Here is an 8143-nt window from a genome sequence, read left to right on the forward strand (position 1 = left end):
TACAGGGGTGTGTGTGGAGAGAGACAGAGTAAGAATAGAGCTATAACACAAGGTAGGATGGTAAATAAGGGGAAAGTGAGAGAAAGATTGGAGGAGAGAGAGCGGGAGAAAGGAGGATTGGGAAAGAGTGAGAGAGGTATTTGGAGAGAAAGAGTGTGTGTGTGTGTGTGTGTGTGTGTGTGTGTGCTTGTGTGTGTGTGTGTGTGTGTGTGTGTGTGTGAAAGAGTCATGATTGGGAAACGCTATGTGATGACGTCTACTGACGCAGAAACACTGGCAGAAACGTGAGCACGTCGGGCGAAATGCCTAGCAGTATTTCGTCTGCCGTTACATTCTGAGTTCAATTTCCACCGAGGTCGACTTTGCCTTTCATCCTTTCGGAGTCGATTAAATAAGTACCAGTTAATCACTGGGGTCGATGTAATCGACTTAATCCCCTTGACTGTTTCTTGTTTGTCCCCTCTATGTTTAGCCCCCTGTGGGTAATAAAGAAATAAATGTGTCCATTGTTGTCTTTTTATCTACAGAAGAAAGAAAAATACTGTCTTTTCATTAGAAGCCTGTCAACTTCGGAGGAATTTTGATTCTTAAGATTATTCCTCGCTTCTCATTCACATTTGGTTGCAACTGCTGCCAGTCGTTTGTTTTACCTTCTTTGGAAACAAACATAATTTCAATAAATCAAAAATTTAATTTATACGTTATTTAATAAAGCTTTAATGGTCTTTGTTCAAATTCACGCCACTAATCACTCTCAGTTATTTCTCTTGGAAGGATAATGATATCTAAGAAGAGATAAAGGAGATAGAAGTCAGAGATCAGTGTAGCTTTCGAATGTCGTATAGTCTCTTTCAGAAGAGCAGCAAAATTAAATAACCTAGTCCTGAAAAGTGAAGAGTACAGTATTCTACGTTCGGTAGCGAGCCTCTCAGGAAGCACCCTCTTCTGATGAGCTACCATACAACCCCAAAAGAGCCGGACTCAAAGATGAAACAGTTAGCGTACCAAAAGAAGACCATGCATGAGTGTTTCCCGAAAACTTGAAGAAGACAGTAATATTAGTTTCAAATTTTGGCACAAGGCCAGCAATTTTGGGGAAGAGTCGATTATATGAACCCCAGTGTTCAACTGGTACTTATTTCATCGACCCCGAAAGGATGAAAGGCAAAATCGACCTTGGTGGCATTTGAAATCAGAATGTAAAGACGGACGAAATGCTGCTAGGCATTATGCTAACGTTTCTGCCAGCTCACCGCCTTAAAGAAGACTGTAATATGAAATGAAGCTTCTTGTAATCGTTACACTTCGCAATCCAAGAAAAGGGGATTGCTACTAAATACCTAATAAACAAAAGAGACAGTTACAAGATGCAACCGAAAATGCAGATTATGTCATATTTCTGTGGAAGACATCACACTTGTGATTAACAGCTGCCCAAAAATGTCATCAGGGTACAAAATGCCTATGCGGTGAGACATTGTCACAAAAACAATATGCAATGCTTGCATATAATAGTGTTGATTACCTCGAGCTCCGCTGTTAGTTCGACGCTATGTCTTTACCATAACTAGAAACAGTCGTCCTGGCGACTGAGGACAAATCTTCACCATGGTCTGAATGGTCTGAATGATCTCAAAATCTACTACTCATTCAACTGCATATTATTACCATTTTACTTGTATGAACAGGGAATGATGCATCATTCATTATGTAGATTCCCAGGTTGTGCACTGACTGTGAATCCGGGATTGAAAAATCTCATGGCCCTGTTTATTCTGATTGCAATCTATTCATGGGCTGATAGTGGAGCGCTTGAAAATTTTCAGCATTGAACAATGTGTTCTTTTCTTCAACACATTTGTATATTACGCTTAGGTCATACTGCACTTTTGTGATATCCTGCAGTGGCTGACTGTATGATTAAGGGTATGTCCGAGAGGACCACTGCAAACAATAGTGCTCTGAGTACAGCTCCTTGAGGTACTACACTAAGAACTGATGTCTCTTCAGAGACATAAATTCGCTGTAGCTGTCTGACTCCTACTTTTCAAAAAGTCACATACATACATACATACATACATACATACATATGTGTGTATATCTATCTATCTATCTATCTATCTATCTATCTATCTATCTATCTATCTATCTATCTATCTATCAGTATACATGTATGTATAAAGTGTACAATATAGCTCTCTGTAATCGATATGTGCCCACGTACATTCAGAAGTCTGAAGTAAAAGTCGATTGGCTATTTAATATCTATTGATCTGTATAGAAACAATTGAATGAGATCATATATGACTATATTATTACGCATAATGGATGTGTACATGTTTATGTATATATGCGTTGATGTTAGCATAAGTGTGCGTAACCACGAAGCCAACTAAGGTACCTTGGATTGAACTACTGAAAACAGTAGTTCATTCTTCCCTCAAATCATATATTACGATCTGAACAAGGTCTACATTATATCATCATCTTAACAAAGGTTACATTATCTTATGAGACTCATATACTCTAATGTAGAGTATATCAGATAATGAGGCCTTAAACGCTCCTAAAACAACAGAGATGATACTCATCTGATCATAGTTCTCCCAAATGGGTTTGACATTACGTTAAACAACAACAAGAATGTAAATGCTATAAAATTTAAACACACACGTGAAACACATTTTCATACTTGTGTTTGTGCGTACACCTCTGTATGATGTATGCTTTAGAAGTTGAATTGTGTAAAGCTATATAACCTATATAAACATTAATGCATGCATAACAGATACAGAAACAGGTACACAAGCGCACGCGCGCGCACACACACACACACACACACACGCACACACACAGATACACACATAAACACGTGCATACATTAGACGGAGTCGGCTCAGTAATGAGTAATGACCTCAGCTTGTTTATGAGCTGCAAAGCAGTTGATGAGCAGCAACTTTTACCACTGCAAAATACATACATACATACATACGTACATACATACATACATACATACATACATACATCCATCCCTATTTAACTGTGGTAGTCATTTAACTGTCGGTGTGTGAAACATTGGTTCAGTTGTATTTGACCTTTCATCATACTTGCCTGACTCATATAGTCAACAATCAGTGAGTAGCCGTATATAAAATCTCGTCGAAGTAGCGCCATGTTTCGTATTACTAACCCAATACCTCAAACGTGACAATATGGTGATTGCGGGCCATGCTCCATCCAAATATATATTTGTTTGTATTGTTTTTTTTCTGCCGTTTTGTAATATCTTTTTCCTTCCTTACCCCCCCCCCCCCTCTCTGTCTGTCTGTCTGTCTCTCCCTCGTTCTCTCTCTCTCTCTCTCTTTCTCTCTCTCTCTCTCTCTCTCTCTCTCTCTCTCTCTCTCTCTCTCACACAGCTATACAATATATATTCATCTTATAACATTTTTGTCTGGAAAGAAAAGAAAGCATTTATAACACTCACAAAATCTTTAAACAGAGTCACGTGGTGTTGTTGCTTAACCCGTGGTCTCCTCTGATCGATAATCAAAAACATTCTAGTTATGACTATCCCGTCTTTTGACTTGGCACATTTCGCTGTGGTTACATTATCCAGTGTGCTCTTTGCCAAGAACTCAGGCTGCGATTTGAAGGAACTTTGCTGTTATTTCAACCGGGCCGTGCCGCAGCATAGGAGCTCCATCATTGGTTTGTACGCTGACAGTAAGCTTGAACCTGTGATCAATGATGATGTCTGTAGCGAAAACGAATCAAAATAACTTCAATCGATCTGTCAGAATTAGTAGTCAAATCTTCACGTCCCTCAAATTTTTCTTAAAATGTGGGCACATTTAATAGTGTTCTTCAGGGTACACTGCGTCTGAAAAAAGTCGAAATGGTCACGAGTGGATTGCCTTTGATCATAAGTCTGTTCGATCAACACCGACGTTGGCCTAACTCACACCAACGAAGAGAACTTCGACGACGACGACGGTGACAATAACAAAAACAACATTGTGGCCAAGAGTGAGAAATGCAAAGACAAGTAAAAAGGAGTAGACTTTGGGTTGAGTAGTGGTTAGACAGGAGGTGCAAAGATTTTAATAGCCGGTTTACTGACTCTTAAATCTCGCACGTTAGAATCGACGTGCTAACGTTTCTGCCAGCGTTTCTGCGTCAGTAGACGTCATCACATAGCGTTTTTCAATCATCACACACACACACACACGCGCGCACACACACACACACGCGCGCACACACACACACACGCGCGCACACACACACACACACACAATTACAAAATCTCTGTAAGAGATGAAAGTAATAATTGTACTGGCAAGTAAGGCGGCGAGCTGGCAGAAATGTTAGCACGCCGGGCGAAATGCTTAGCGGTATTTCGTCTGTCTTTACGTTCTGAGTTCAAATTCCACCGAGGTCAACTTTGCCTTTATCCTTTCGGGGTCGATAAATTAAGTACCAGTTGTGTACTGGGGTAGATCTAATCGACTGGCCCCCTCCCCAAAAAGTTTGGGCCTTGTGCCGAGAGTAGAAAAGAATAACTGTACTGGCAAGTTTGTCAGTAGCAACTGGAAAGTTTGTAAAGTTTGTCGCCGCTTCAACATGGCTGTTCCGTACGATCGGACGTTATTGCAATTTTTTAACCCCAAGACGACATTTCCTCTAGCTGGTTAACAATGCAACCTGCGTCCGATATATTGCAAGCAGGAGAGCGAACCCCAACCACTTTCTAGCGACCGGATTATTTTTGTCCATCCTCAGTGCTGGACACCTTGTCTGTTAGAGATGAATTTTTTATTACGATAAATATTATCATACGTAGAGGGGACAAAACAGAACAATACAACAACCGTTTGGAATTGCGCTTCTACCATTGCACTTCACTTCCATGGCCAACGCAGGTTATTTGGTTCCATACTGGGGACAAGCATCTTTCTACGGCATCATATTTTGCGTTCATAATTCGTTTCTCCTTTAGATTGTAAATTTTGTAAACGACATTTCTCGCGTTTAACGCTTGCACTGTCTCTGGAGGAGGCAGTAGTTCCGTATCGCTACCGTTTTTTTTTTAAATCAAGCTGCGGAGCTTAAACAATTTGTTCCATTTTCACTTCCATTTCCGTCATAATGCCGTCCACCGCAGCAGAAAAACTTCATCTTTCCTTTGCCTGTTTTTCAATTTCACTGCTATTATCCTTTCCCATTGCAGGAAAACCTTTTTTAGATGTAATATTAAATTCCATCGTAAACGTGTTATTACTTTGCCAAAAATGACAAACAAATTCAATACCTAGTAATGGGTAAAGTAAAAGACAGTTCAGCAATAATTTTTTTTCACAATAAATTCCAAAACAGAAACAAAATTCTGTTGGTGGGAAATTTCGAGGTCCCCACCACCCATCCCACCTTTCTTTTCCGTCGTTTTATCAAGCTGGATCACGAAAAAGTTAAAAAGCGAATTAGGAATCTTCGAGACCATCTACGACAGAATGTTATCAAACAACTCAGTTATTCGTCCTCTAACAGTATCGTTTGAGAGAGACATGCTTCAGCTTCTGAAGTTTAAAACTTTCCTTTCAGAACTTTGCGGCAAGGCAATATCAACTCTTCGCCGATATTTTGGGACGTTTTAGCAACAACTATTTTCCTTGAAACCTCGTAGGATGCTTCCAAAGCAACTGTAATAACCAGCGAAAACATTCTTCTGTGAATTGATAACCGTTGGGAAGACAGTTCTGTCGGAACAAGTTCACAATACTTCAGCGTCCCCCCAAAATCGCTTCGCGGTCCCCTAGGAAATCACGAACCTGAGTTTGAGAATCACTGCGTTAGATGAATCTAGGATAGAGGGAAACCTAATTAGGAAGCTAGAGGAGACACTTTAGAGAGGCATAGCTACCGATCTGTTGACGGCAAGATTGGCTCTTGATAGAATCTTCAATGTTAAGCGTGAAAGTTGCGTTGCCAGAGCTAGGGCGTGTGCACGAAGACATGAAGGATTGGCCCTGCGAAATGTCGATAACAGCCAACGACACACGGGACGCGATGATTACTTGCACAAGGGAGAAGTCTCGGGGCTAGATGGTCTGGCCTTCGGGTTTTATCGTCATATGCGAGACTTGTTGGGTGATCTCTTGGCTGATGTTTACCACAACTGGCAGCAAAACAAAGGACCCGAACAAGAGGGGCCAAATAGATAATTTTAGGGGGACCAAATAGATAATCTGCGTTCAACAGAGGTTGAACGCAGATTACATGATTTTGGCCAAAGTGTTAGCCAGGATGGCGCTTGTCATCGATAAACTGTGCTATCCCAAACAGATCTATCCACAACCGCCAACTCACACGTTACATCAGAGGGTAGGTAAAGAACCTGGCATGAGTGGGGTCCTGGTCAATTTGGATCCAATACTTGGAGGTTGTCCTCGCAGTGACTGGTTTCGGTCCCGTTTACAGAGGTTGGATCACTGCAATGTACAACGACGTCTGTTCGCTGGCTAAAATAAATGGTCACCTATCGGAAAAGATCTGGAGGGAGGAGACAAGCAGAGTGGCCAGTGTCACCAGGAATTGGTCAAAGAGGAAGCTGTTCCTGAAGAGTCGGTTGGAGGTGGCAAATGCACACATCACTTCCATCATCTACTACCGCTTGACTGTTGCCCGCCCTATTTCGTGGCAGATGAAAACGGAGCAGTCGATCTTCCGCTTTCTGTGAAAGGGATGTCCCTTTCACAGACAGTCTATTTGCTGTCAACAGCCACTGAATGGAAGACTAGGGATGCCGTGGCTACCGGTGCGCAGACATGAGCTGAGGCTGCGAGATCTCCAGCTTTTCATTAACGGGCACTGTTTGTTAGACAAGATTTACTGCAGCTCGCCTCATTGACGGAGCTATAGCTCTCAATCAAGCGTAGACCAAGAAAGGGCGCTTGGCTCATGGAATGTCGGTAAGCGCTCACAGCCTTCTTCCAGTCGTGGGATTAGTGGCGAGCAAGAGCGATGAGGTCCTCACGAACCTCTGGGCGTTGGGAGAGATCAATTAGCTCGTTTTTTTCCCGGGGGATTTTTGGGCCGGGACCTATTAATAATTACCAGAAACCCCTAGCCTGCTAGTGCCACTGGAGAACTCTGCCGGTTCGAGAGGTAGGAAAGTGTTGTCAGACTGACCCATCCGAGATGTGCGCAGGGCGAGGAAACCGTTTTGCATGCATTCATCCATTGTCCAGGCATTAATGAATTATGAACTTTGTCGAACAGCTGTTGACGTGTGTAGGACGGAGCCAGTTATCAGCCGAGTCCATCGCGAGGGTCGTCCCACCGCCTTCTTTTTACTGGGAAGGAAAGGCAGTTTTCCTCTACCTGGTGGCTATAGTGAAACAAGTAGTTGGGTGAAAGTGGTTGAAATGACTGAAAACAGATACTACCCCATTATTATTATTATTGTTATTATTATTATTATTATTATTATTATTATTATTATTATTATTATTATTACTATTATTATTATTGTTGTTGTTGTTGTTATTATTATTATTATTATTATTATTATTATTATTATTATTATTATTATTATTAGTAGTAGTAGTAGTAGTAGTAGTAGTAGTAGTACCTCCGCCTTAGCGAAGGCGGAGGTATTGTTTTCAGTCTTAAAACAATATCTTAAGAACCACCGGATGGATTCGTTTGGCTTCGTGACTGGCACGAACGGATTAGATTTTGGGATCGATCCGGTACCGGACAAGGATTCTGGATTATTTTTCTGTTTTTTAACTTAATTTGTGAGAGCGGTCGCGTTCATTTTTAGTATTCTTGTTTATGAGAACAGTCGCGTTTATTTCAGATATTCTCATTTTAAAAATCATCTCCGATTAATCGAGTGCTCTTGTTGTTGTAGTTATTATTATTATTATTATTGTTCAGTAGTTTTATTTTTATAACGTGCTTTCACTTCACTACCGAGCGCAGCTCTGTGCGCCTTGGGTATGTGCTGTGGTTTGCTGTGGTGCTTTTATGTTTACTGTATTGAAAGTGTTTTGCGTAGAATGTGTGCAGTACCCAGTAGTGCAATTTTCTGTATGTTACATATATTTGTAAGTCCTGGTATTTTTGTTATGTATTTGTCTGA

General features: G+C 41.1%; 1 long non-coding RNA gene across 1 annotated transcript in view; it reads right to left on the reverse strand.

The window, feature by feature from the left end:
- The window catches only part of LOC106868903 (uncharacterized), an 80765-nt gene extending 76586 nt beyond the window's left edge, over window positions 1-4179 (reverse strand). Inside the window, exon 1 of the long non-coding RNA XR_001409353.3 lies at window positions 3485-4179. This is a non-coding gene — a long non-coding RNA (uncharacterized LOC106868903). The remainder of the gene's footprint in view (window positions 1-3484) is intronic.
- Window positions 4180-8143: the final 3964 nt, after the last annotated feature.

This window comes from Octopus bimaculoides, chromosome 20 (assembly GCF_046866305.1).
Source record: "Octopus bimaculoides isolate indiv1 chromosome 20, ASM4686630v1, whole genome shotgun sequence".
NCBI lineage: Eukaryota > Metazoa > Mollusca > Cephalopoda > Octopoda > Octopodidae > Octopus > Octopus bimaculoides.